Raw genomic sequence first — 27,298 nt, forward strand, 5'->3', positions numbered from 1 at the left:
CCCTTTTGGAGTGGATTGCTATCACCATCTACTGCCTTCCCTCCTACACACATGCTTCTTAACAAAGCTGGATAAAACCATGAAGCTAAATTCATTCCTACTCAATAAAATTTGTTATGTAATCTCAACTGGTTCTTCATCAAGACAAGGCAATTCTTTTATATCTCTTGGTCAACTTAGTCATCCCACTCATCAAAGTACCTTTTCCCAATATTTTCAACCCTTCTAAAGCTTCTCATGGCAACTCTTCCCCTAACCCTCTCAGCTGGGAACTTTGTCTCATATTTCACAGAGAAAGAGTAGGGGTCATTTGCCAGGAGCATCTTCTTCTCCCATCCTCCTCAGCTCACATAACTCAGATGCCTTCCCCTATTTGCCTTCCTTCACCCCAACCTCCCATGAAAAGGTGACCTTTCTAATTACCAAGACACAAGTGATCCTATCCTATCCCATCTTCCTTATCAGATTTCCCCTTAGATTATTCTAGCTCACTTACTCTTCAATCTTTCCCTATCGACTGTTTGCTTTCCTTCAAACACATCCATGTCTCCCTCAGTCTTCCAAAGCTCCCACTTGATCCATACATCTCTGATAACTATTGTACCATATTTCTTCTCCTTTTATAGCTGACCTCTTTGGGAAAGCCATCTACAATAGATGCCTCCACTTCCTCTCCTCTTACTCTCTTCTGAATGCTCTATAGTCTGTCTTCTAACCTCATCATTCAACGGAAACATGCCCTCTCCAAAGTTACCAATGACCTTTTAGTTGCCACATCTAGGTGTCTTTTTCAATCCTCATCCTTCTTGACCTCTCTGTAGGCTTTCACACTGTCCATCATCCCCTTATCGTTGATATTCTCCTTTCTCTAGGTTTTCAAGACACTCCTACCTGACCACTCTTTCTCAGTCTGCTGGATTTTTTTATTCACATCATTTCCACTAAGCATGGTGTCCCTCAGGATTTTGTCCAGGGCTCTCTTTTTATATTATTTTCTTTGGAGATCTCATCAGCTTCCATTGATTCAGATATCATTTCCATGCTGATGATTCCAAAATCTACTTATCCAATGCTAACCTCTCCCCTGAATTCATCTCACTTCTCCAACTACTTATTGGGATATATTGAATCAGATATCCCACATGCACCTTAAATTTAATGTGTCCAAAAAAAGTCATTATCTTTCCTCCTAAATCCTCCCCTATTCTTAACTTCCATATTATTATGGAGGGTGCCACCATCTTCTCAGTGACTGAGCCTCACAACTAGGCGTCAATCTGAACTCTCTCTCACTCCCCATATCCAATCTGCTGCCAAGGCCTATGGACTCTACCTTCATCACATTTGAATACAGCCCCTTCTCTCCTCTGACACTGCTACCACCCTGGTGTAGACTCTTAATACTTTGTGCCTGGCCTATTGCAATAGCCTTTTGGTTAGCCCCCTGCAGCAAGTCTCTTCTCATTCCAATCCATCCTCCACTCAAAGTGATCTTCCTAAAGCACAAGTCTGATGATGTCACCCTTCCCCCCATCTTCAACAAACTCCAATGGTTCCAAATGGCCTCTAGGGCCAAATAGAGAAATCCTCTGTTAGGCTTCCATATTCCTTTATAACCCAGCATCCTCATATTTTCCCAGTCATCCGACACCCTATTCCCCTCCACATGGTCTGCGACACAGTGACACTGTCTTCCTTGCTGTTCCTCCCACAAAACGCCCTCTCTCCCAACTCTGGGCATTTTCCATGGCTACTTCCCATGCCTGTAATTCTCTTCCTCTTCGCCTCTCCCCTCTCAGCTTCAAGTCCCACCTTTTGCAAGAAGTTTCAGGGTTCTCCTTAATACTAGTGCCTTCCCTCTGAGATTGCCACCAGTTTGTCTTGCTTGTATGCCCTTGTTTGTGTACCATCTCCTTCTTTTAGAATGTGAGCTCCTTGAGGACAGGGATTGTATTTGCCTTTCTTTGTATCTTCAGCACTTGACACAGTGCCTGACATACAGGAGGTACATAATCAATGCTTGTTGACTGGACAGGACTGAAATAAGAGGCTCAAGAGGGCAGCAGAGTTGAGCAAGTAAGATTTGGAGGGTGTCAGGGTTTAGTTTTTTAATATAGTGAAGAAAATTTTTCAAAACTACTTTTTAAAGTATAGTAAAGATTGGGGCAGCTAGCTGGTACAGTGACTAGAACCCTGGAGTCAGGAGTGCCTGAGTTCAAATCTGGCCTCAGATGATTGACACTCACTAGCTGTGTGACCCTGGGCAAGTCACTTAACCCCAATTGCCTCACCAAAAAATAATAAAATAAAGTATAGTAAAGATCATAAGATTATAGACATAGATCTTAGAAGTCATCCATCTCAACCCTCTCATTTGTTGCTTGAGGAAACTGATGCCTAAAGAGTCTAAGCGATTTACCCAACCTAACACAGCTAAAAAGTGTCCTAAAGTGGGATATGAGCCCAAGTCCTCTGACTCCACATACAACACTCATTCTACTGCACAGGAAAGTTAGTTCAATTCCAAGCTATCTTACTACTTTTGTGACCTTGGACAGGTCATTTAACCTCCTTTGGCCTCAATTTCCTTATTTGTAAAATAAGATGATTGAACTATATGGCCTCTGAGGTAACTTCTGAACTATAATTCTGTGACCCCATATCCTTCTCATGGCCTCAGTTTTGTGCATTCCATGAGGAAATTGGATTACGTGATATCTAAGAGCATAGACAACTCTGTCCTATGAGCATGACCTGAGCATACTCCTTAGCACAGTGGAAGATGCAAAGCAGGAATTAAAGATGCTAATAAAAATAGTTGTATAATGAGAGAAGGATGGTGTACTCATGAAAGCCAGACCCATTTTTACATCAGTGTGAACCAAATAGAATTAGAGCTTTATATCCACTGCCAAAAAACAATCTCATGTTGCTTTAAATTACCATATAGAAATGTCTATGAGGTTAGCCATTAAATAATACAACTAATTGAGAGTTGGTTGGTGCCCAGCTATTGCAAACCTTTTGACCTGAACAGCCCATCAAAGATTTTCTGGATGTCTGACCCAGGCATTGCCCCCCACAACAACCCCACTCCCATCATCAGTAATAATTCATCTCAGTGTGATCAGAGCCAGAGTTTCGGGTGAGGCTTTTTTTTCTCCTCTGTAGACATTTCCTTCCAAACTCTCTCTTTTCAGTAGTCTCAAAACAGTTTCTTTTTCATTGTTGTTGTTATTTCTGGGTTTTTTCCTGGTGGAAAATGCCCATGTTTGGTGTTAACCCAAGTGGGAGCCTTTATAAAAAGTTCCACAAAAAAAATCCTCTCTGGTTGGGAATGTGGGGGAAATAATTTTTTTTTAATTTTCCTATTTGGAAATAAAATGCTGTGGGGGGAATGGGGAGGAGGGGAGAAGGACTGGGACATTGTTATATTTTGTTCCAATATTCAAATGGAGATGAATTAGATACTGCTGCTTGCCCTTTGTTCCAATTGGCTTTGTTTTAAAAATAGTATGAAATTAGCAATGTTTGAATTCCACTCAATGCCATTCAACTGAATTCGATCAGCAACTACTTATTGCTAAGCCCAGTGGTGGGTACTGGGGAAGGTGTCAAAGATTTAAAGAAAGACAAGATCCCTGTCCTATAGGAGGCTTCCAATCTAGTATAGCCATGTACACAACTAGCCAGGATACACTAAGTCAGTCAACAAGCATTTATTAAGTGCTACGTGTCAGTTACTGTGCTAAATTGCTGGGAATACTTGCCCTCAGAGTTTACATTCTAATGGGGGAAGACAATACATAAAAGTGGGTGTAAAAGGGAGAGGGGTTGCAGCTAGGTGGCGCAGCGGATAAAGCACCGGCCCTGGATTCAGGAGGACCTGAGTTCAAATCCAGCCTCAGACACTTGACACTTACTAACTGTGTAACCCTGGGCAAGTCACTTAACCTTTATTGCCCTGCCAAAAAAAAAAAATTAAAAAGGGAGAGGGGAGAGAAGGTACCCCGTGTGGAGTCATGGAAGAGAAAGTTAGTAAGGCAGCTTGGAGAGGAATGAAGACAACTTTGGCCTGGGGCTACTTCTTGAATGATACAGGTGCATAATGAATTTCCAACTGCCAAGATTCAGAGGAGTGAGAAATCAGCTCATAAGAGCTGGAAGAGAACTGAGTGTTTCCTCTAAGCCCTTCATTTTACGTTTGTCCATCAGGAAGCACTGCAAGCCACCAGCCTGACCCTATTCCACTAGAAGCCCTCACTTCAGTCCATCCTTCACTCAGCAGTCAAACTGATCTTTCTAAAGACCCCATCACTCCTCCATCGATCAACTCTAGTGGCTCCCTATTGCTTCCAGGATCCAATGGAAAATCCCGTTAGGCTTTTGAAGCCCTTCACTCGTAATCTGGCCCATTCCTAAATATTTCCAGCCTCCCTATACTTTACTTCCCTTCACATACTCTATGATTCTGTCCCTCTTGCTTCCCTGCAGTTCCTTACACCAAAGGCTCCATCTCTCAACTCTGCATTTTCACTGGCTTTATCTCTCCTACCCCACCTCTGCCTCCTGGTTTCCCGGGCTTCCCAAGTCTCAGCTCAGATCATTCTGCATCTAAGCCAAGATTGTCACTAATTTCCCTTCTGGCTCACCTTGAGTCTTCTTCAATTACATCTTCCAATTTACATCATGAATCACAAAGATGATTTGAGGGGCACTTAGGGATTCTTTCCCCTGGGGGCAATTCATGTTGCTTGATCTGGACCTATTGGTTGCTGCTTGCCCCAGTGATTAAAGATGCTAGTTATAACTTAGCTTAGCCCTTTGTGTTCAACATTTTTACCAGTGACTTCTATGAAGACATGGATAACATACTTGTCAAATTTGCAAGTGATGCAAATCTGAAAGGCATAGTTAACATGAGACCAAATACAAAGAGATCACAACAAGAGATCCAGAGTGATGAGCTGAACATATGAAGGATAATTTAAATATAAAATCTTACATTGGGTTCAAAAAATAAACTTCACAAGTGAAATCCATAAGTAAGAATTAACTAAATACCTACCATGTGCTGGGCACTGTAGGCACTGTATTGAGAAGCAGTAGGAAGTCCAAGTCAGTGACAAGGTGATAAGCACCGGGGATACATTTTTTTAAAGAAGAAAGATAGTTCCCGTCCTCAAAGAACTTATACTGTCATAGGAGAAGACAATACACAAAAAAGAAACAGAATGGGTGGAGGGGTGGGAGTGTCCAGAAGAAACTTGGGGAACATGGTGATGATGGTGGAGTCAAACCAAGCAGAGCAGCTGGGGGCAAATGAAGAGCTGGTTGAGATTTTTGAACCTTCTATAAAGGGAGGCGATGAGAAGGGCTGCTTTTGCTCCACCTTCCAGCCCTCTGATCTGAGGAGAAGTGACTGAGAATCTTGATAAAGTGTGATAATAGTCCCAGCATATTGTGCCCTGGTCAGACTTCATCTGGGATATTTTGTTATTCTATGCATCAGCTCCCCCAATAAGAGTGTGCAGCAAGGACTGTCTTCTTTTTCTACTTAGCAAATAGCAGGCACTTCATTTAGAATGTCTTTTTTTCATTCATTTGCTGTATTCACTTCTAGATGCCACTCTTTAGGAAGGACATCAATCGGCTAGATCAGGTCCAGAGCAAGGAGACCAAGGTCATGAGGAGCCTCAAGACCAAGTCATATGAGGAAAGAAGTTGAAGGAATTGGAGATGTTTAGTCCAGAGAAGAGAAGGCTTTGGGAAAAGATGATGGCTGCCTTCATGTTGATATTCTGCTCATCCCCAGAGGTCAAGAATTAGAGTCATGGTGGCAGCTAGATGGTGCAGTGGATAGAGCACCAGCCTTGGAGTCAGGAGTACCTGAGTTCAAATCCAGCCTCAGACACTTGACACTTACTAGCTGTGTGACCATGGGCAAGTCACTTAACCCCAATTGCCTCACTAAAAAAAAAAAGAATTAGAGTCATGGGTAGAAGTTATGGAGGAATCAGAAAATAAAATCCATATCACCAAGAGCTATATAAAAGTAGACAAAGCAGGGGCAGCTAGGTGGCACAGGGGATAAAGCACTGGCCCTGGATTCAGGAGGAACTGAGTTCAAATTTGTCCTCAGATACTTGACACTTACTAGCTGTGTGACCTTGGGTAAGTCACTTAACCCTCATTGCCGTGGAAAAAAAAGTAGACAGAGCTACCTCAGTGGGCAGTGAGTTTACCTCAGTGGAAGGCTTCAAAAGGGGGCTGGATGACCCACTTGTTTGGGAATCTGCCCCTAGGTCAGATACAGATACTGACTGAGCTAGATGGTGTCTGACACCAATGATAACTTTGAGTTTCTTCTGTCTCCTACCCAGAGCCAGAGAAAATCAGAGCTGGAAAGGATTTAAAAAAAAAAAGCCTGGCTAGTCCAACCTTCATCAGTTTGTAGATGAGGGAACTGAAGCCCTTAGGAGAAAAGTAGGAAGGATGCTCAAGAATACCTAGCTATTCAGCACCAGAGACAGCAATTAATTCCATATCTTCTGATTTCCCAGTTCAGAGTACTGTACCATGCTGCCCCTTGGACTACATGACTACCAGCCATCCATGACCTATACCCCCAGCAGATTAATCTTTCCAAAACACTACATTTATCATATCACACTCTGCTGAGAAATTTTTATTGCCTTACCTCTGACACTTCCCAATATGAGCCCTTCCCTTCACTACAGCCTGAGCAGAATCTTCACTCTTCTCCAAACATATAGCATTAGACCTAAAATCAGGAACACCTGGATTCTAATCCCACCTAAGATATTTACTTGCTATGTGACTCTGAGAAAGTAACTTAACTTCTCTGTGCCTCAGTTTTCTAATCTCTAAAATTTGGGGACGGGAGAGTTGGAGCATGTGACCTGTAAGTTTCCTTCTAGTTCTAAAGCTATGATCTTTTCATATTTAATAAACAATGTAATTTAGTTGAATAAACAACTCAATAAACAAACATTTGTTAAACCCCTATTAGATGTGTTTGGCACTGTAGGGGCCAAATTTAATATGGGGAGAGTCAATTGGGTGTATCACCATAATATTGGGGTTCAGAAAATAATGAGGGACCTCTAAGTCCAAAGTTTCCTCTCTTCCAAACTACCTTTTTTAGTTATTTCTCCCAGGCCAATAAGAAAGGAGATTAATAGCCTCTTTTCCACAAACAAAACATATAACAAAGGTGAAGTTAATAAAGCTAGTGACAAGGGAATTGGGGAAGAGAAAAATGGATAAACTCCCTAGCTCTAGCCAAGACTCAATACCCAAACTTGCTTCCAGCTCAACTAATTCAAAGAGATTTCTATGAACTCACCACCTGGGGTCCATAGTTTCTATGGGAGTCAGCTGTGCATCCCCTCTCCAGTTCACTCTCAGAAGCCCACCAACAGGAAAGAGAGAGTTCCCAGCCTCAGCATGCTCTTTTCTACCTTTTCTCTCCTTCCCCCAAGAGGGAGGTCCTTCAAGTTGCATGGCTGAGATTGGTCCCCCTGCTGACGTCAGCAGTATATGGCACTCAGGGCAGGCCAGGTGTGGCCTATCTCTAATCATCCCAAGTAGGTACTTAGTTGGTTTTTCAAGCAATACGAAATCAATCAGGTGGGGCCCCTGGGCATCTGCCAAATTCCATTATTTTATCACAGTGCTAAGGATAGTTATGCATTGGACAGTCTCTGCTCTCAGGGTACTTAGAATGAACTCTGTCCATGCATGGGTAGTCCCAAGTCTTGAATCGCTTTGAGGATTGTCTAGCCATCACAGCTGGCTTGAAATCAATCTAGATGATTCTTGAGGTCCCTTCTGTAGTTGGGTGCTATGATATTATAATTAGGAAGGAGGCAACCAGGGCAAGGTCACCAGAGACAAAGGCATTCTCCCAACCACCAAAGGTGACTAGTAATGTCCTTTAAAAGAAATTCCCACAGTCTATAGCTTATTATTCCTATTAATTATTATATTGTTGATACTTATATAATAATAACAATTTTAGATGAGGGAAATAGGACTGAAGTGGTGATTTCATTAATATATAAAACTTCCCAGCATGGAAACTTCTCCCACTGAGGCAGATGGGAAATTCATCTGCACCTTCCCAGAATCACAGAAAGTTTATAGTTGGAACAAATGTCATTGACCATCTAGTCCAATGCCAAAGGAATCCTCACTATAACCTACAGAGAGGCTGTCATCCAGCGTTGGGTTAAGACCTTGGTGGAAGAGGAACCCACCACCTTCGAGGGCAACTCATTCTGCTTTGGAAGAATTTAGAGTCTGGGACACCAAGGTGTCAAGTGATTGACCCTGGGATCTCCCCATCAACATGTGCCAAAAACAGGACCTGAACCCAGGTCTTTCTGATGGCAAGACCAGCCCCTTCTCTCAATACTCTGTGCATTCTCTCAAAATAATAACAAGAGAATGAGTTTGGAGAGCTTTAAGATTTCCCGAGTTCCTTAGATAGAAAGGCAGCATGGTAGAGTGGAAATGCTGGGTTTGTCATCTGAGGACATGAGTTCAAATCCCAGCTCTGGCACTTAGTACCTGAATAACTTTAGCCACATGAATTAACCTCACCATGCTCAATTTGCTAATCTGCAAAACAAGGTGAGTAGACTCCATGGATGCCAAGGCTCCTTCCAACGCTAAATTTATGACACTAGGATGGCCATGATGGTCAGGGCACCTTGGGAATGGGTACAGTAGAAAGGATACTGAATTTAGGATCATGAAGGGCTGGGTTCAAAACCCAGTTTGGCCTCTAATACCTGAGTGAACTTGCGTGTCTCTTCATTTTTCTGGGCCTCAATTTCCCCTTCTGTAAAATGAGAGTTCTAGGTCCCTTCCAACTCCTGCCTATAATCTACAATCTCACTGGGTCCTCATCATAGCTATAACTTACACAAGCAGCTGCCCAAGGGGATTGGGTGTTGCTTAAACCAGCTGTGAGGCACTACAAACAGCCAAACTTGCTGAGAGGGGAGGCAAAGAGGGGCCTTTGAAAACGCCCCTTATTGTCAGCAGCTGTTCTTAGACAATGCCAGCCCTGCCTGCACTGCCCACTGAGCCACAGCAGGCCAGGATCCAGCTTTCTCAGCTCGGGGCAGAGGGGGCCCAGGCGACAGCCAGGGACTGGCTTTATTGCCAGCCCCGTCTGCAGCCGTTCCAGCTGGGCTCCAAAGGCCTCTCCTAACAGAGACGGCAGGAAGGCGATCCCCGCTGGCTCTTAATGGTGCACATGAAAATGGGCTGCTTAAAAGCAGCCGCTGCCTTTCCAGAAGAGCAGGGTGGGCTCCTGTGTTTTCAGTCCTCAGAGGAGAACGGATTTTCTCACATTCCATGGAGATAAAAAAAGGGAAAGGAGATCAGAGGAAAGAAGGGTGGCGGTGTCACAGACATGCAAGGCGCTGGGATCAGATCCTGCCTCTGAAGCTTACCATCTGGGTGACCTAGGGCCACAGGCTTGACCGCTACCCATAAAACCAGGGGTTTGCCTGAGGCGGCCTCTGAGGCCCCTTCCAGTGCCACATTTATGACACGCTAACAACAACAACAACAATAATAACAGCATAGCAAATAGCAGCATCTTAAGGTTTACAAACTGCCTTATATGCAGTATCTCATTTAATCCTCAAGACAGCCCCTGAGGTTGATGTCTTAAGCACTGTTCTTCCTGTTTTTCAGAGGAGGCAACAGAAGCTCAGAGTGGTTATGTGACTGGCCCTGGGTCACACAGCTAATAAATGTCGGGGGCAGCATATAACTCTAGGTCAGCGGTGCCCTTACCACTGCATCATGATGTCTTCCCCACCCCCCAAATCTTAGCTGCTTATTTATTCAACGATTCTCTGGAACCCCTTTCCAGCTCACAGTCAAGTGCCGGCAAAGTCACAGTTTATAGTTCTGTTAAAACTTACAGGATCCTGAATGTTCAAGTGGAAGATACTGATGCTCCAAGAGCTGATGTGCCTTGGGTCACAGAGCATGTGATCCTCCTTCTGCTTCCGGATTTCAAAAACCCCCCGCCCCAGGTGCCCTCATTCCCTCCCACCCCTGTGAGTTCCCTTTTGGGAGCTGACTTCCCCCATCAGAATAGAAGTTCTTCAAGGTCAGGGATTTTTTTTTTTCCTTTTTGTTTATATTTGTAACTCCAGCCTGTGCCTGTGCCTCTGATTGTCTGTGTGCCAAGATGGGAATCCAGGTCTCTCAACTCCAAATCTAAGATTCTCCTGACCATGCCACAAGCCTGCTCCCTGACTGTCCCAGGGTATGCCAGTACCCACCCACCCAAACTTAATCAGTCCCAAGCAGCCCCCCACACTCTGGGCCTTTCCAATCCTCCTTTTTGTCCATCAATGGCTCATCTCCTAAGAACATGACTCTCTGCTGGGAAGTGAGAAGTTAACCTGACCAATTCATCTGTGCTCACGTGCTCCGTTGTGTATGGGACAGGGATTTATTTGCCCTCACTCCCCACCAATTCTCCCACCAGCTCAACTGATACAGTCACAGGATGTAATCACAAATGGAGAGATGGGAATATTGTTAACATGCACTGATCTTTCCATCTCTCTGCCTCCCCAACCCCACCCCATCTGTCTGTCTTCTCACCTCTCTCTCTGCCTCCCCAACCCCACCCCATCTGTCTGTCTTCTCACCTCTCTCTCTGTCTCTCTGTCTCTGTCTGTCTCTGTTTCTGTCTCTCTCTGTCTCTCTCTGTCTCTGTTTCTGTCTCTGTCTCTGTCTCTCTCTCTCTGTTTCTGTCTCTCTCTGTCTCTCTCCTTCTCTCCGTCTCTCTCTCCCTCCCTTCCTCCTCTCTCTCCCTCACATCCCCTTCCCCCTCTCTCATTTCATCCTCTTCTCACTCCCTTCTTCTCCCCCTTCCTCCTCTCTTTCCCTCCTCCTTCTCCTTCCCCCTCTTCCTCCCTCCCTTCCTTCTCCAACTCAGAAATCTCTGGGGGGGTGAGGGTAAGGTGGAGGTGGGGGTAGGGATAAGAAAACTCTCCTCCATTGGCCATGTCAATTTGAAGTGGAACTATTCACCCAGTGGAATCTACCAGTGCTGCCAGCTTCAGGCTCAGCTGTGACACTCAAAAGAAATACAGCTACAATCTTTCAGAAAGAGCAGGACCCTTTCTAGGTTGGCCTAGGACTGGCAGCAGCCTCTGCAGTTTGGCTCCCTTGGGGGCCCTGAGTTCTGAAACTGGCAACCCCAAATCAGGAGAGGGGGAAATAGGGCTCCAACTAGTGCCCACAAGACTCAGCCTCTCCTTTGGACAACTAACTCCTAGTACCGGCCTGGTTCTGCTCTGGAAGAAACCTCACCCCACCTTCCCAAATCTGCATCTCTGCAGGCAATGATTAAAGCAGTAGCAGCAGCAGTAGCCCATTTATACAGGGGCCTTAAGGTTTGCAAAGTGCTTCCTGTAAGATCTCATTTGATCTTCACAACAATCTGATGAGGCAGATGAGGGGGAAAAAGAATCCAATAGGTGACTCCCACAGGGTCACACAGCTAGTAAGTATGACTCCACAAATGGTGGAAGGATACAAACAGGCAATTTTCAGAGGAAAAAAAATCTAAGCTATCAATAATCATATAAAATGCTCTAAATCACTAATAATTAGAGAAATGAACATTATAGCAACTCTGAGTAACATCTCACACCCATTAGATTGGCTAAGATGACCAAAAATATGAAAATAACAAGTTTTGTAGGAATAGAGGGACAGTAATGTACTGTTAGTGGAGCTGTGAGCTAGCTCATCAATCTTTCTGGAAAGCAATTTGAAACCATGCCTGAAAAGCTATTAAACAGTGCAGACCCTTTGATCCAACAATACCACTACAGGGTCCGTTTCCCAAATAGACCAGAGAACAGGGGAAATAACCCATATGGACAAAAATATTTATAGCAGTTCTTTTTGTGGTGGCAAAGAATTAGAGATCAAGGGGATGAATGCTTACCAATTGTGGGGTGCCTGAACAAGTTATAGTATATGATTGTGACGGAATACTGTTGCGCTATAAGAAATGATGAGCAAGATGCCTTCAGAAAAACCCAGAAAGACTCACACAAACTGATGCAAAGTGAAGTGAACAGAACCAGGAGAACATCGTACCCAGTAACAGCAATGTTGTATAATGATTAACTGTGACTTAGCTACTCTGATCATTACAATGATATGAGACAATTCCAAAGGACCGGTGATGAAAAATGCAATCCACCTTCAGAGAGAGAACTGATGGGGTCTGAGTACAGCTTAAAGTATAAGTTCTCTTTCTTTTTCTTTTGGCTGATACAAATATTTGTTTTGCATATTTGTAATGGGTTCTCTTTTTCTTGCCTTCTCAATGGGGGAAGGAGGGAGAGGTAGTGGGGAGAAAAAAAATTGAAACTGAAAATAAATAAAATTGAATTTAAAAAGAAAAAAAGGGGGGGCAGCTAGGTGGCGCAGTGGATAAAGCACTGGCCCTGGATTCAGGAGGACCTGAGTTCAAATCCGACCTCAGACACTTGACACTTATTAGCTGTGTGACCCTAGGCAAGTCACTTAACCCCAATTGCCTCACCAAAAAAAAAAAAAAAAAAAGCACTCCACAGTTTACAAGGAGCCCAACCACACTGCAGTGTAGGTAGGTGGACAGTGAATTACCCATATTTTCCAGATAAGGAAACCAAATCCCAGAGAGTGGTAGTAAATTGTCCAAGATCACATATCTTGTAAATGACAGAAACTTGACTCCAGCCTAAGGCAAACTGGCAAACATTTTGTGATGTCTAATGGAGGTGAAGGTTCAAAGCTTCCTGGGCCCACAAATGTTCTGGGATGACTCTGCTTCAAACTTCTCTGGCTATAAATGATTATAACATGGGGGAGGGAGGCACAGAAAAAATACTGGACTGAGAATCAGGAGGCCTGGATTTTAGTCTTATTTCTGCCATTTGCTATCTGTGTGACCTTGGACAAGTCACTTGACTGATCCTCAGTTTCCTCTGGTGTAAAATGAAGGGGTTTGACAAGAAGATCCTGAAGGAACTTCTCTCAGTGCCCGAGGCCTCCTAGGCTTGGAGCATCCAGCCATCTCTGCAGTCTTCTGAAGATGGATTATCCCTCTATAAGGTTCATCCCCCTCCCTCATTGGTGAGTTCTTCCAGGAGCCTCCATTTTGTGGAGAGGCCCAGACTGGCCTTCACTCCCTTCCTGGCCCTTCTGGATTTCAAAACCATTTTCCAGCACCAGGTACCTTCCTTCCCCTCTACCCCATCCAGCTCCCTTCTGCACACTTTCTTCCCTGGGTAGAATGTCCATTTCTTGTTTTCCTTTGTATCTCCAGGACTTAGTATAGTGCCCAGCATACAGCAAGCACTTAATAAATGCATATTCCCTTCCTCCCATCTGTTTCCTGTTTCCTGTCTCCTGCCTCCAATAAGTAATAGCTGTTTGACTATGAATTTACACCTTCCCTCTGACGATTACTGACTTGTGTGACCTTGGACTAGTCACTCTCTCAGCTCTAGGCCTCAGTTTTCTCATCTAAAGAAAAGACTAGATGATCTGAAATCATCTTGTATAGTAGAAAGAGCCTTAAACTGGAGTTCAGAGGACCTGAGTTCAAATCCTACCTCTACCCTTAGTCTTCTTCAGTTTCCACATCTTTAAAATGAAAAGGTTGAGCAAGATGGATGATAAAATCTTCCAGACATAAATCTGATGATTTTGCAAGCACCTTCCATCTCTGAATCCTATGATGCCCAAAATATTCAGGAATGAACAGGACTCATGGGAGGGACAGAGAATGAAGCCACTGGTCTTGTTTTAGGGAGGAATGGGCAAGAAGCTTCTTGATAAATGAGATGGGGGCCAGCTAGGTGGCACAGTGAATAAAACACTGGCCCTGGATTCAGGAGGAACTGAGTTCAAATCTGGCCTCAGACACTTGACTAGCTGTGTGACCTTGGGCAAATCACTTAACCTTCATTGCCCCCCACAAAAAAAAATTAAATAGAGAAGTGAGATGGGACCAGGCATCAAAATATTGTTAAAGGACAGTGGTCCTGCCAACAATGGCACCTTTCAGTGGTACCACCGTATTCTTCACCACTTTAGAACTATGGTATACAAGTGATTTTGACCCCACAATCCACAGTTCTTTATCAAAATGGGCATCCCACCCACCCATCCACTCTACCCTGTTCTCATTGACTAACTGCATTAGGTATCAAAGACTGAATTTGACTTCTAGTCTGAGCCCGAGACCTTTCAAAATGTCCTGCCCTGAAGTTGGAGGTGAAAAAAGAGGAGAGAGAAGAGGAAAAGGAGAGTCGACTTCCTTCAGAGCTCAAGGCAACAGCAGGTCCACACCTACTCCCATGCCCTTCCTAATATTCCCCCAATCCATGGTTCCCCACCCTCTGCAATGACTATATGTTTATTTCTTTGCTGTTTTGTATATATTTAAGTATATGTTGCTTCTTCCCTTGCTGGAATGTAAACTAGACGTCGGTGACTGGCTTGCTTTGGTCTTTGGAACACAGAACCACTTGGTGCACCCTTAATAAATACTTGTTGAGTCATTGATTGGTTGATTGAAGAAATAAAGAAAAAGAGCAATGCAAAGACAGACGAACATATGTAACAAAAGACAACCAGAGAAAATTCAGAGAGGTATGAGAGAGAAAGGAGAAGAGGAAGGAGAGAAGTCAAATATACAGACACAACAAAAAGGAGGAGAAATAGTATTACTATGGGCTGATTCTGGAAGAAGCCAAGGACCCGTTGTGGGGGGGATCTGAATGGACCAGCCCTCTAGGTAGGAAGGGGAAATGCTGTAGGGTTGCTGCCAAGTTGGCAGGCCCACCACCCCTGGAAGATGCTCCTGATGGGCCCCCTGGGCCTCTGATTGGCACAGCTGAAATGTCGGCCCTTTAAGCAGCCTGGCTCAGACACATTTTCTGTTTATAGGTTCTCTCCCTTGTTCCAATGACCCACACCTGCCCCGACAATGACTTTATTAACATTGATTATTTCAACAAACATTTGCTGAGCAAAGGTCTATTCTGGGCTGGGAGCTATGGTCCAGAGAGAAGGAGAAGAATCAGCCTTTGCCCTCCAGGAGTTCAGAAGCCAGCTGGGGAGACAAGGCCCCCATTTATATAAAAGTCTCATCCCTTACACAATGCTTCAGCAAGACTGGGATGTTGTTTGTGCTCAGGGAGCCTAGCCTAGAGGAGAGAGTGTATAGGGACTTGGCATCAGGAAATCCTGGGTTCGAGTGCCGCCTCTGAGCCCTACTAGCTGTGTGATTACAAGCAATGACTTTACGTCTGTGGGGTCCCAGTTTCTACATCTATCAAATAGTGAAGCTACTACCTGCATGCCTAGAAGAAGCTGAATGGAATAATCACTAGAATACTGAACTAGGAGTTAGAAAGATCCACGTTCCAATCCAGCCTCAGACACTTACTAGCTATGTGACCCCGAGCAAGTCAGTGCACCTCCTGAAGCCTCGGTATCCTTGGCTGTCAAATAATACCTGCCTCCAATGGTTGTTGTGACAATAAAATGAGATGACCTATATAAACGTCCATTCTTAACATAATTACTTTGTCAATCGATAGATGCTGATAGTGATTCTTGGATATTAAAAAGAGACCTGGGGGAGCTAGGTGGGGCAGTGGATAGAATACCAGCCCTGGAGTCAGGAGAACCTGAGTTCAAATCCAGCCTCAGACACTAGCTGTGTGACCTTGGGCAAGTCGCTTAACCCTCATTGCCCAACTAAAAAAAATTTTTTTTAAAAAAGAGACCTTCATATTTAGAAATATTGAGAACCATCAGTATAGTTTAGAGAGACAGCTAGGTGGATAGAGTACCAGAAATGGAGTCAGGAGGACCTGAGTTCAAATCTGGTCTCAAACACTTAATGGCTATATGACCTTGGGCAAGTCACTTAATCCTGTTTGCTTCAGTTTCCTCATCTGTGAAATGAGCTGGAGAAGGAAAAGGTTAACCACTCCAGGGTCTTTGCCAAGAAAACCCCAAACAGGGTCATGAAGAGTCAGACATGACTGAAATGACTGAACAACAGTATAGTTTAGACCGGGCCCTGGTTCTCAGGAGCATATAATCGTCGATCTAGAAATGGCGATGAGGATGGGGGAGACCCTCAGGGGCCATGAAGCCCTACCCAGAGAAAAGGGAGCAGGCTCCGCAGCCGGGATTCTCACTCAAGGCAGCAGACTCATCGATGCATGACATTTGGCTTAAAGAGGTGCAAACAAGGGCCTATTGGTGGGATCTCAAAAGAGGGGAGGGGGAAGGGGAGACTGAGGAGTGCAGGAAGGCTGTGACTATTAGACTCTTGGGGAGAAAATGAACTGACAAGCTCCCCCACTCAGGGATTGCCTGGGGACTCAGTGATTATGCTCCCCCTCCTAGAGGGATTGGCAGCTTTAGGAAAGCATCATAAGATGGCCTTCCCCGATCCAGAAAATGCCAGCGGCAGAATCTCAGGCACCGTAGCCAATCAGGATGAAGTGGCTTCTGGGTTCTTGTCACATCCCACTATGTAAGTATCCCTTTCATTCCATAACACGAAGGGATCATAGGGTTTAGAACTGGAAGGAGCTGTAGATGCTGCCCCATCCAACCTATTCATTTTACAGATGGGGAAACTGAGGTTCAGAGACCCAAGGTCACACTCTAAGTGACTGAGCCAAGATTTGAACCCACTCTCTCTGCTCCTTCCATGGACTGAGGTGGCTGCTCTAGACCTACTCCTAAAATATAGGTTATTTTTCTCAGGAGAGAGGCCCAAAAAAGATTTGAGAAGCCTGGGATGGATTGCTGATGAAGTTCCAGCTAGGGACACTGCAGCAGGGACAGAGTTAATGCCTCTAGCTGCTGCATATTAAATCTCAACCGTGACCGAATTTAAAAAAAAAAAAAAAGGAAAGAAAGACAAGGAAAAGAAACAGGACAGGGAGTCCTTTTCAGCCGCCTCTTGCCTCCTGTCAGGGACTTTTTCCAGAGATGACTTTAATTGGTCAAACTATGCGTTTTTCACCACCCGGGCAGAAAATGCATAAACCAGAGCATGAGTGATGTTTGGCACGGGGAGCTGCCCCCTGTCAGTCTCGGGAAACCTTTCACGGGAATCTGTGCGAAGGAACACTCTGTTATCTGCTGGGGTGGACAAACACTTGCAGCAGGCATCTCCTGCTCCCTGGCGTTGGGAGCCCACAGACCTTGGCAGGCCAGAGCCTGGCTGCCCTCTTCTGGAAACCCCCCTCACTCAGACCAGAGGGACCCATATTCTCCTTCCTGTCCCCTCTCCCTCACTCCCTCTCCCTTCCCCAGCTTTTTAGAGCTACCACATCTACAGCTGGGATGGTCCTGAGAGCTCATCCAGTCCAACCCTTGGATTTTACAGATAAGGAAACTGAATCCCAGAGAAGTGAATCAACCCACAGGTTGGGAAATGACAGAGGCAAGATTTGACCGGTGGCTGATCCTCTGACCCCAAAGCCAGTACTCTTCCCTCTGAATTCACAATGCCTCTAGCCAAGTTATCTCTCCTTCATAGCTTGAATCTCACTAAGTTCTAACCCAGTAAGACAGCTGAGATAGCGCTGAGTGATCCTGAACAATCCCCTCACCTCTTGGTGCCTCCAGGCAGCTCCCCAGGACCATAAACTGCAGACCAGATTCAGTCCAAAAAGATAACAGACAGCCACCCTTGGGGAAGTCCCTCATCACTCTGAGTGCATTTAGGACAATGAGATCTTTATTTCTAGGATGCTGTGGGGACTAGGAACATTTGCTGATTAGAGAAGAATGAAGAGTGCAAGAAATAAGAAAAGGAATCATAAACAGGAGGACATGGCAAGGGAAAAAAGGCCTCATGGCATCAGGGGTGTGCTGGTAAATGTTTAACAACCAGCTCTCAAAAAACAAACAAACCAATATAGACAAGACTTACTTTAAAGTTTAATCTGTGTTGTGTTCTCCATCCCTTTCTTAAATCCAGACAGACAACAAAACGATTAATTAAGCCTGACTTGTAGCATTGGCCAGTTTCCAACATGTAAATGCACACACTGGAAATTGGACAATTGGTCCATTCGCCAATTTCCAATGTGCAAATGCTCACACTGGAAAGTGACCAATTGCTCTGCAGAGCCCCAGGAGCTGGTTCCAGCGTACCCCCCGGCTGAAGAGTAACTAAGGCAAGCAGAGCACTGAAGCTGCAGAAACCAGCATGAGACAAGGCAGAAGCAGGCAGGACCAGACCTTAGAAGAGACAGGGAACAGTGACTTCCCTGGAGTTCTCCATCTACCTGCCCCCAGGTCACAGGGACTTTCCCTACTGATGTGAGTTCCACTCTTGCCTTCAGCTACCTTGTAGCAAATACACTTTGCATTCTAAAGACAGATTGGTAGCCTTGGTTGCTAACAGAACCCACAAGAAATAAGCTAACTTCTTACATTCTCAGATCCATCTGCTTAGGAGGCAAAATGTGAGCGAGAGAGGTGAGTTGTTTCTGACAATCCACAAGATCCAAGCCAATCCAACTACAAAGTTGGGGGTGGGTTGGGGTTTTGACATCTGCAAAGATGAATAGTTACTCATATATGATGCTGCCTTTCTCACAGAGTCCCAGCCAAAGTCCTTGACTCTGCTGGGCCAAAACAACCACCCTAGTCCATCAAAAAGTCAATCAACTGAGTAGGGGGAAGTACACTGAGGCATCTGGATTGGCATTAGTCAAATAAAACTGCCAGTCTTGCAGAGCCAACTTTGGAGAACTTTCCATGCGATTTTTTTATTTTCTGTTTCCACTGGTTGTACACAATTAAATACCCTTGGAATGAATTTTTAAAAGCTAACAGTGATCTCCAATGCCCTTAATGCTCCTCCAGGGAGGTGCTCAGGAAGGAATGCTTCAGGATCAATTAGGATTTTTTTTTGTTAGTCCCCACATACAGAACCTTCTGGATTAAGGGGTGTGGTAGGAGAGACAGAAAGAAAAATCAGAAGATACTCTTAGAGATGCCTCTTTTCTTAGGGGAGTAACAATGGCATCTCCAAAGATGGGGCAAGAACCAGCCCCTGTGCTCAGCGAGCCCCTATTCCAATGAGGGAGACAAAGCACACTCATTCATTGATTTGAGTCCCCCCTCCCTCCTGAATGCCCCTCACCCTCCAACTCACTGTGCATACGTGTTCTCCTGCTTCGGAGCCCAAGTCCACGGAGGCACATCCCAAACCAGTCAATCCCTGTCCCTGGCAACCATTCAGCAAATGCTTTGCAGGGGGAGAAGGCGATGTATTTGTTTTTTAAATGAGGCTTGGAAATTATCCATGCGTTTCATTTATGCAGGCTCCCCCTGCCCACGATTACCATTAATAATCATGAGCCTACTGCTGCTGAAATAGAATTTCTGGAAAGAAATGGGAACATTGGAAAGAATTGCCTGGGGATGAGCAATGCTTTGTCAAGTCCCCTCACCTTTGCTCCCCATCCTTTGCTGGGCTAGCACAGGAGCTGCTTTATCTGGGAACACATAAGAGTGTATGTTCAGGGGAAGCTAGGTGGCGCAGTGGATAGAGCACCGGCCCTGGATTCAGGAGGACCTGAGTTCAAATCCAGGCTCAGACACTTGACACTTACTATCTGTGTGACCCTGAGCAAGTCACTTAACCCCAATTGCCTCAAAAAAACAAAAAACAAAAACGAGTGTATGTTCAGGGGACTCAGAGCTGGAAAGAACTGCTACTAATGCCAGCCTCCCCGTGATTCTGTACACAACACACTCCATTTCTAGACTCCAGGCATTTTCTCTGGCTGTCCTCTCTGCCTAGAATGCCACCCCCTCCTTTTCTGTGCCTGCAGGCTCCCCTGAAGTCCCTACTAAAATATTAGCTTCTAAGAGAAGCCTTTCCAGATACCCCTTAATGCTAGGGTCTTCCCTTTATTGATTACCTCCAATGAATCCTCTCTATTTCTTGTTTGTGCATAGCTGTTCTCATGTCCCTACTAAACTATAAGCTCTTTGAGGGCAGGAACTATCTTTTGCCTTCCTTGATATTCCCAGCACATAGTGGACTCTTAATAAATGCTTATTGAATGACTAGCCATAGAAATCATAAAACCCAATCCCCCTCTTTTGATGGCAGAGGAAACTGAGGTCAAGAGCAATGAACCTAAATTCGTGTTCTAGATTGACCACTTAGTACCGAGGTGGCCTTGGGCAAGTAGCTGCTGCTGCTGCTGCTCTAGCCGCAGATTATCACAAGAACCACCTAGAAGGTATAGAAGGACTGCATTGTGGGTTGCTGGAGAGAATGAATACGCACATGGATGAAACCACGAAATCTTGAAATAAGAAAATCCTAGTTAATCTGTATGTGAAGTCCTAGAATCTCAGAGTTTGCGTGGTACTCAGGGCCAATATACTTCAGCCCACAGGTGAAGAAGACTTGCTCTGCAACATAGGCTAGGAGGACTCATCCTGCCTTTGGGAGAGAGAGGGTGAGGGGACCCTGGATGTCATCGGATCATAAACATGGAACCGGAATAAATGTGGGAATGTGGTTGCTCAGAAGGAACCTAGTCCAATCACCTCATTTTACAGATGGACAAACTGAGCTCCAAAGTGGGGGAATCATTTGCCCAAGGTCACACCAGTAGCAGTATCAGAAGTGAAATTTGAACCCAGGTCCTCCAACTGCATCCAGCAGTCACTTTCCAAGTATTACATTATTTCCCATTTCAAGGAGCGAGTATCCTAGACCTGCCCACAAAACTAATCACAAAGTGAAAAACTTAGTGACTGAGTGCATTTGAAGTACATGTGGGAACAGTACAAGGCTTTGAGATGTAATTTCACTGAATCGACTAATTTTTCCCTGTATTTAATGAACTAGTTGTGTACATAGACACGGACACCATGAGAATAAAATAATCAGTTAAATTGCTCATTGGGGAGTCTGCAGGCAGAAGCCTGTCCTACATGCAATTGTGGAGTGTGGCTTGGGTATCTCTGACTCTCCCTTTCAGTGTTTCTTCCCCCAGCCCAGCCCACAAAGCTTTCCTGTTGTCTCAGGTCTTTCTTGCCCAGAAGATAAATGGTATGAGAAGTTCCATGAAGCAATATATTAACTTCTTATTGTCTCTTGATCACAAGAGACAACATGGTGTAGTGGGCAGAGAGCTGGCTTGGGAAGCCAGGAAGACCTGAGTTCAAGTCCCATGCTTGATATTTGATGACTGAGACACTGGTCAAGTCATGACGCTCTAGGCTGCTCTCAGGTGACTCCCAGAATGTGCCCACCTGAATCAGGGGAGGGAATTTCTTCACCTGGGAGTCCCCTGTTCTAATAAATTCACAGCTTCATTCCCAATTCCTGTTCCCAGAATTGCAGGTTTGGAAGGAACTTCGGAAGCCATCTCTTCTAACCCATGCCAGAACTAACTTCTATAACACATTGAACAAGTGATCCCCATCCTCCACTCAAAGGTGGCCACTCAGGAGAAGAAGTCCTTCTAGATAGCTCTCACTGTTAAAAATGTTTCCTTTACCTTTAATCTAAATTGACCACTTTGCATCTTCTAACAATTATTCCTGGTTCAATAAGGATTCCATCAATAAGTATACATTAAGCACCTACTACACACAAGGCACTATTCTAGGCTCTTAGGAAAAAAAGACAAAACTGAGACTTCCCTTGTCCTCAAAGAGTTTATATTCTACTGGTGGGATAAAACCAGAAGTGTGATGGTGAATGTTTAACCACTATGTCTCCACAGGAAAAAATGTACACATGACAAACTCTTAAGTTTAATTTGCATTATTAGGATTTTCTTCATCACTTTCTTTTTTCATGTTTCTTTTGTTACCTGACTTTTAAAAAATAATGCTTTATTTTTTCCTAATTTTATGTAAAAACAATTTTTGACATTTTTAAAATTTTGAGCTCCAAGTTCTATTCCACCCTCACCCCTTCCTCCCCTCTCACTTGAGAAGACAAGCAATTTGGTATAGGTTATACATGTGCAGTCATGCACAATATTTCCATATTAGTCATTTTGTAAAAGAAAACACAGGACCCCCCCCCAAAATCAAGAAAAATAAAGTTTTAAAAAGTATGCTCCAATCTGCATTCAGATGCTGTCAGCTATTTTTCTAGATGTGGGGTAGCACTTTTCATCACAAGTCCTTCAGAATTGTCATGGATCATTGTACTGTTGAGAATAGTTAAGTCCTTCACAGTTAATCATCATACAACATTGCTATTACTGTGTACAGTTTTCTCCTGGTTCTGCTTGTTTCACTTTGCACCAGTTCATGTAACTTTTCCAGGTTTTTCTGAGAGCATCCTGCTTGTCATTTCTTATAGCACAATACTATACCATCACAATCATATACCACAACTTAGTTGGCCATTTCCCAATTGAAATCCCCTAAATTTCCAACTTTTGCCTCCACAAAAAGAGCTGCTATAAATATCTTTGTACATATAGATCCTTTTCCATTTTTTACCTCTTTGGGATACAGACCTAGTAGTGGTATTGCTGGGTCAAAGGACATGTACAGTTTTATAGCCCTTTGGGCATAGTTTTGTTTTGTTTTTTGTCGGGGCAATGAAGGTTAAGTGACTTGCTCAGGGTCACACAACTAGTAAGTGTCAAGTGAGTCAAGTGAGACTGGATTTGAACTCAGGTCCTCCTGAATCCAGGGCTGGTGTTTTATCCACTGTGCCACCTAGCTGCCCCTGGGCATAGTTCTAAATCATTCTCCAGAATGGTTGGATCAGTTTACAACCCTACCAATTGTGCATCAGTGTCTCAATTTTTCCACATCCCCTCCAACATTTGACATTTTCCTTTTCTTTCATATTAGCTGATCTGAAAGGTGTGGGGGTGGCACCTCAAAGTTGTTTTAATTTGCGTTTCTCTAAATAATGATTTAGAGCATTTCTTCATATGACAAAAGATAGCTTTGATTACTTTTTCTGAAAACTGCCTGTTCATACCCTTTGACCATTTTATCAATTGGGGAATGGCTATTATATTTATAAATTTGACTCCATTCTCTATATATTTGAGAAATGAGGCCTTAATCAGAGAAGCTTTCTGTATACATTTTTTCAGTTATGATTACTGTATATTTCCCTCCACCCTATTTTCCCCATTTATCCAACTCTCTCTCTCCTTTCACCCTGCCCATCCTCAAAAAGTATTTTTCCTCTGACTACTACTTCCCCCAATCTACCTTCCCTTCTATTCACTGCCCCCTTTACTTGTCCCCTTCCCCTTCTACTTTCCTGTAGGGTAAGCTAGATTTCTATTCCCAAATAAGTGTATATGTTATTCCCTCTCTGAGCCAATTCCAAAGAGAGTAAGATTCAATTATTCTCCCACAAATCCCCCATCTTGTTCTTTACCGTAAAAGCTCTTTCATGTCTCTTTTATATGAGATGATTTACTATTCTACTCCTCTTTCTCCCTTTCCCCTTCTCCCAATGCATTCCTCTTTTTCACACCTGAATTTTATTTTTTTTAGATAGAATCCTATCATATGCAACTCATACTCAATGCCCTCCTTCTAACTGCCCTAATAATGAGAAGGTTCTTAGGAGTTACAAGTTTCATTTTCCCATGTAGAAATGTAAATAATTTAATTTTATTGAATCCCTTATGATTTCTCTTCCCTGTTTACCTTTATATGCTTCTCTTAAGTCTTGTATTTGAAAGTCAAATTTTCTATTGAGCTCTTATCTTTTCATCAGGAATATTTGAAAGTCCTCTGTTTCATTGAATGTCCATTTTTTCCTGTGAAAATTATAGTAGGTGAGTCTTCTAGCCCCTTTGCCTTTTGGATTATTATATTCCAAGTTCTTGGATCCTTTAATGTAGAAACTTCTAAATCTTGTGTGATCCCTGCAATGACACTACAATATTTGAATTGTTTCTTTCTGACTGTTTGCAATGACCTGGGAGCACTGGAATTTGGCTATAATATTCCTGGGAGTTTTCATTTTGGGTTCTCTTTCAGGAGGTGATAGATTCAGATTCTATTTTACTTTCTGGTTCTAGAAAATCAGGACAGTTTTCCTTGAAAACTTCTTAAAAGATGATGTCCAGGCTCTTTTATTGATCATGGCTTTCAGGTAGCCAAATAATTCTTATATTCTCTCCTCTATCTATTTTTCAGGCCACCCATTTTTCCAATAAGATAGTTCACATTTTCTTCTATTTTTTTCATGTTTTTCATTTTGTTTTGTTGCTTAAAATTGTTTGGAAGGGAATATAGGAGAGTGCAGGTAAGTCCCTGCTTTTTCTCCACCATCTTGGCTCCACCCTTCCATCACTTTCTTAAGTGTAGGCAATCAACAAAAACAATAAATCAGTTTGTTGGTTTATATACATATAAATCAGTTGAATAAATCAAATGCTGATTTGCAACATTTGCCAAGTCCAGAAATGTAAATGTTCACACTGAAAACTTAACCATCAGCTTTCAAGAGCTCCTGAGAATTAGTTCTAGAATACTCAATCCACTCTAATGCAGTAAACACTTATTAAAAAGCCTACTACACACCAGGAACTGTGCTAAGTGCTGGGGATACAATTAAGAAAAAGAAAGAGGCTTCCTGTCCTCAAAGAGCTTATAATCTAGTCAGGGGAGACAACCCACAAAGGATGGCTAGAAAAGGGGGAGTGGGAAGATCTCCAGGGATTTCCTAGCTCAGGGGCATCTAATTCTAGGTAGATGAAGCCAGACAGAGTGACAGATGCAGAGTGGAGTGGAGTTATCCCCCTACCTACAACATGCACACAAGTAAATACTTTTTTTAAAAAAAATGCTTTTAAACAAATCTTTCCTACACAGAAGAGCTCTTCAGATTCTTAAAGATGGCTATCACATCTCCTCTAAGTCTTTTCTTCCCCTGGCTACATATCCCAACCTCCTTCAAGCTTCTAATATGACCCAGGTCCCAGGCTCTTCTTCACTTTCCTACTTGTCCTCTTCCGAAGGTTCTCTGGATCATCCATGTCCTTCCCAATGATGGCACCAAAACAGAACACAATATGTCAGTGTGGTCTGACCAGGGCAGGTTGGGAGGTATTACTGATACATCCAGGTAGAGCTAATCGGGAAATGGGTGTAAAGTGGAAGTCTGGCATTTGGGAAAGGGTCTGTGGCTGCAAGTAAACATTTGGGGGTCATCCACAAAGAACCAATAGCTCCCCACAATTCTGTCTTGAGTGTCCATGTTTCCCAGCTAGGAAGTTTGGCCACATCAGGGTGGGATTAGCTGTAGCCCCCCTTTCAGGATCCCAGTAGCCGGTGTTAGAAGGGACCTCAGAGGCCAGCCGGTCCAAGCCATGCTTGACCAAGAAGTCCCTCCACACCAGACCTGGAAAAGGGCCATCCGACCTTGGCTCAGAGATGCTAGCTTCCTCTTGGAGCAGCCCATTTAATTTTTGGATAGCTACGATTGTTAAAAAAAAAAAAAAAGCTTGTCCTGGGATTGAGACCCAGGGGGAGTCAGGAGGGGATGAAGATATCCTCCCTTTGTCTTCCCTTCACCCCCTCCCCAGTCACCAGGTAGCCCAGGCTCTGTTGGGGTGCCTAAATCTGAAAGGTGGGCAACTAGATAGAGCAGTGAACAGAGCTTTGGGCCTGGAGTCAGGAAGACTCATCTTCCTAAGTTCAAATCCAGCCTCAGATGCTTACTAGCTGTGTGACCCTGGGTAAGTCACTTAACCCTCTTTGCCTTGGTTTCCTAGAGAAGGAAACAGCAAACCACTACAGTATCTTTACCAAGAAAACCCCAAATGGTATCACCAAGAGTCTAACACAACTGAAACGACTCAGTAACAATTATAACAGGCCTGGAGGGAAGAGCAACAGGACTTTTCACACTGTTTAGATAAGCTCTAGGTCAACAACTCTATTCCTTCTGGTTAGACATAGTAGTGCTAGGCTTCTCCAGACGTGTGTCCTCTCTGAGAACAGGATCTTCCTCTCTCTGCTCCAGGCATTTTTACTGGTCTTCTCCCATGCCTAGACTGCTCGTCCATCTCCAGGCTTCCCTGGCTTCTTTCATGTCTCTGCTAAAATCTCACCTTCTACACAAAGGATTCCCGATCACCCTTAATCCTATTATCTTTCCTCTGAGGATTATTTCCAATATATCCTATGTAGGAGGCAGGCTAGAGTCAGGAAGATGAGTTCAAATCAAATAGTAGGTCCTTAATTAAGTCATGTTTCCTTCTGTCCTTCCTAAACCTTGTTTGTACACAGTTGTTTGCACATTGTCTCCATCGTCAGACTGTGAGCTCCTTGAGGGCAGCAGATGTCTTTTACCTTTATATTCCCAACACTTGGCACAGTGCCTGGAACATGGCAGCAGCTTCATAAATGCTTCTTAACTTGATGTTGACTACCCCTGCAGACCCCAGGGCTCTATCATCTGACTTGCCCATGGCCTTGCCATCTACCCTGCCACTGACCCTTAGGACTGCTTGGCCTTTCAATCCACCCTATAGCTGAACTTTCTTTTTTGTCTTGTTTCTCCCAGTTAGTATGAGAAAGCAGGCCTGACTCAAATTTTGTTTGTATCCCCTGCGCTTAGCACAGTGCTTGCTTGGCACATAGTAAGCTCTGAATACATGGAAAGCCATGTATACGTGTATTCATGTATTCATTTTTCCATTCAAACCCCTATTTTCATACACCTCCAACCCTTTGCTCCTGGTTTTCCCCTCTGGGGCCAAACCAAACCAGCTTAATTCTCCCCTCTCAGGACGCAGCCCTTGGAATATTTGAAAACAGATTTAATGATGTCCCCTGTCTTTTCTTCCCTTTTCCTACTAAACTGGGATTAACATAAACAGGAAGCATCATTTTTAATATTTATTTTTCCCCAGTGCCTAGCACAGTGTCCTACACACTCAAAAAGTCCTAATAATAGTTTATTGAATTTGTGGTATGGTAGGCATTTCATAACTATCTGCTGCATCGAATTGAATTTGTACATAACCTATGTCAGTTTCCAGTCCTAAATTCTAGGATTCGGTGATTATTTTGAGATCTGCTCATTTTTACTTTGCTTAGTCAAGCACGAAAATACAGCTTGACAACATTTTATAGTTTTACACTTCTAATACTTTGCCAAGAGAGATGGGTGACTGTTAAGAAGGGGTGATTCAGGCAGAATTAAATATTC

Source organism: Dromiciops gliroides, chromosome 2 (assembly GCF_019393635.1).
Source record: "Dromiciops gliroides isolate mDroGli1 chromosome 2, mDroGli1.pri, whole genome shotgun sequence".
NCBI lineage: Eukaryota > Metazoa > Chordata > Mammalia > Microbiotheria > Microbiotheriidae > Dromiciops > Dromiciops gliroides.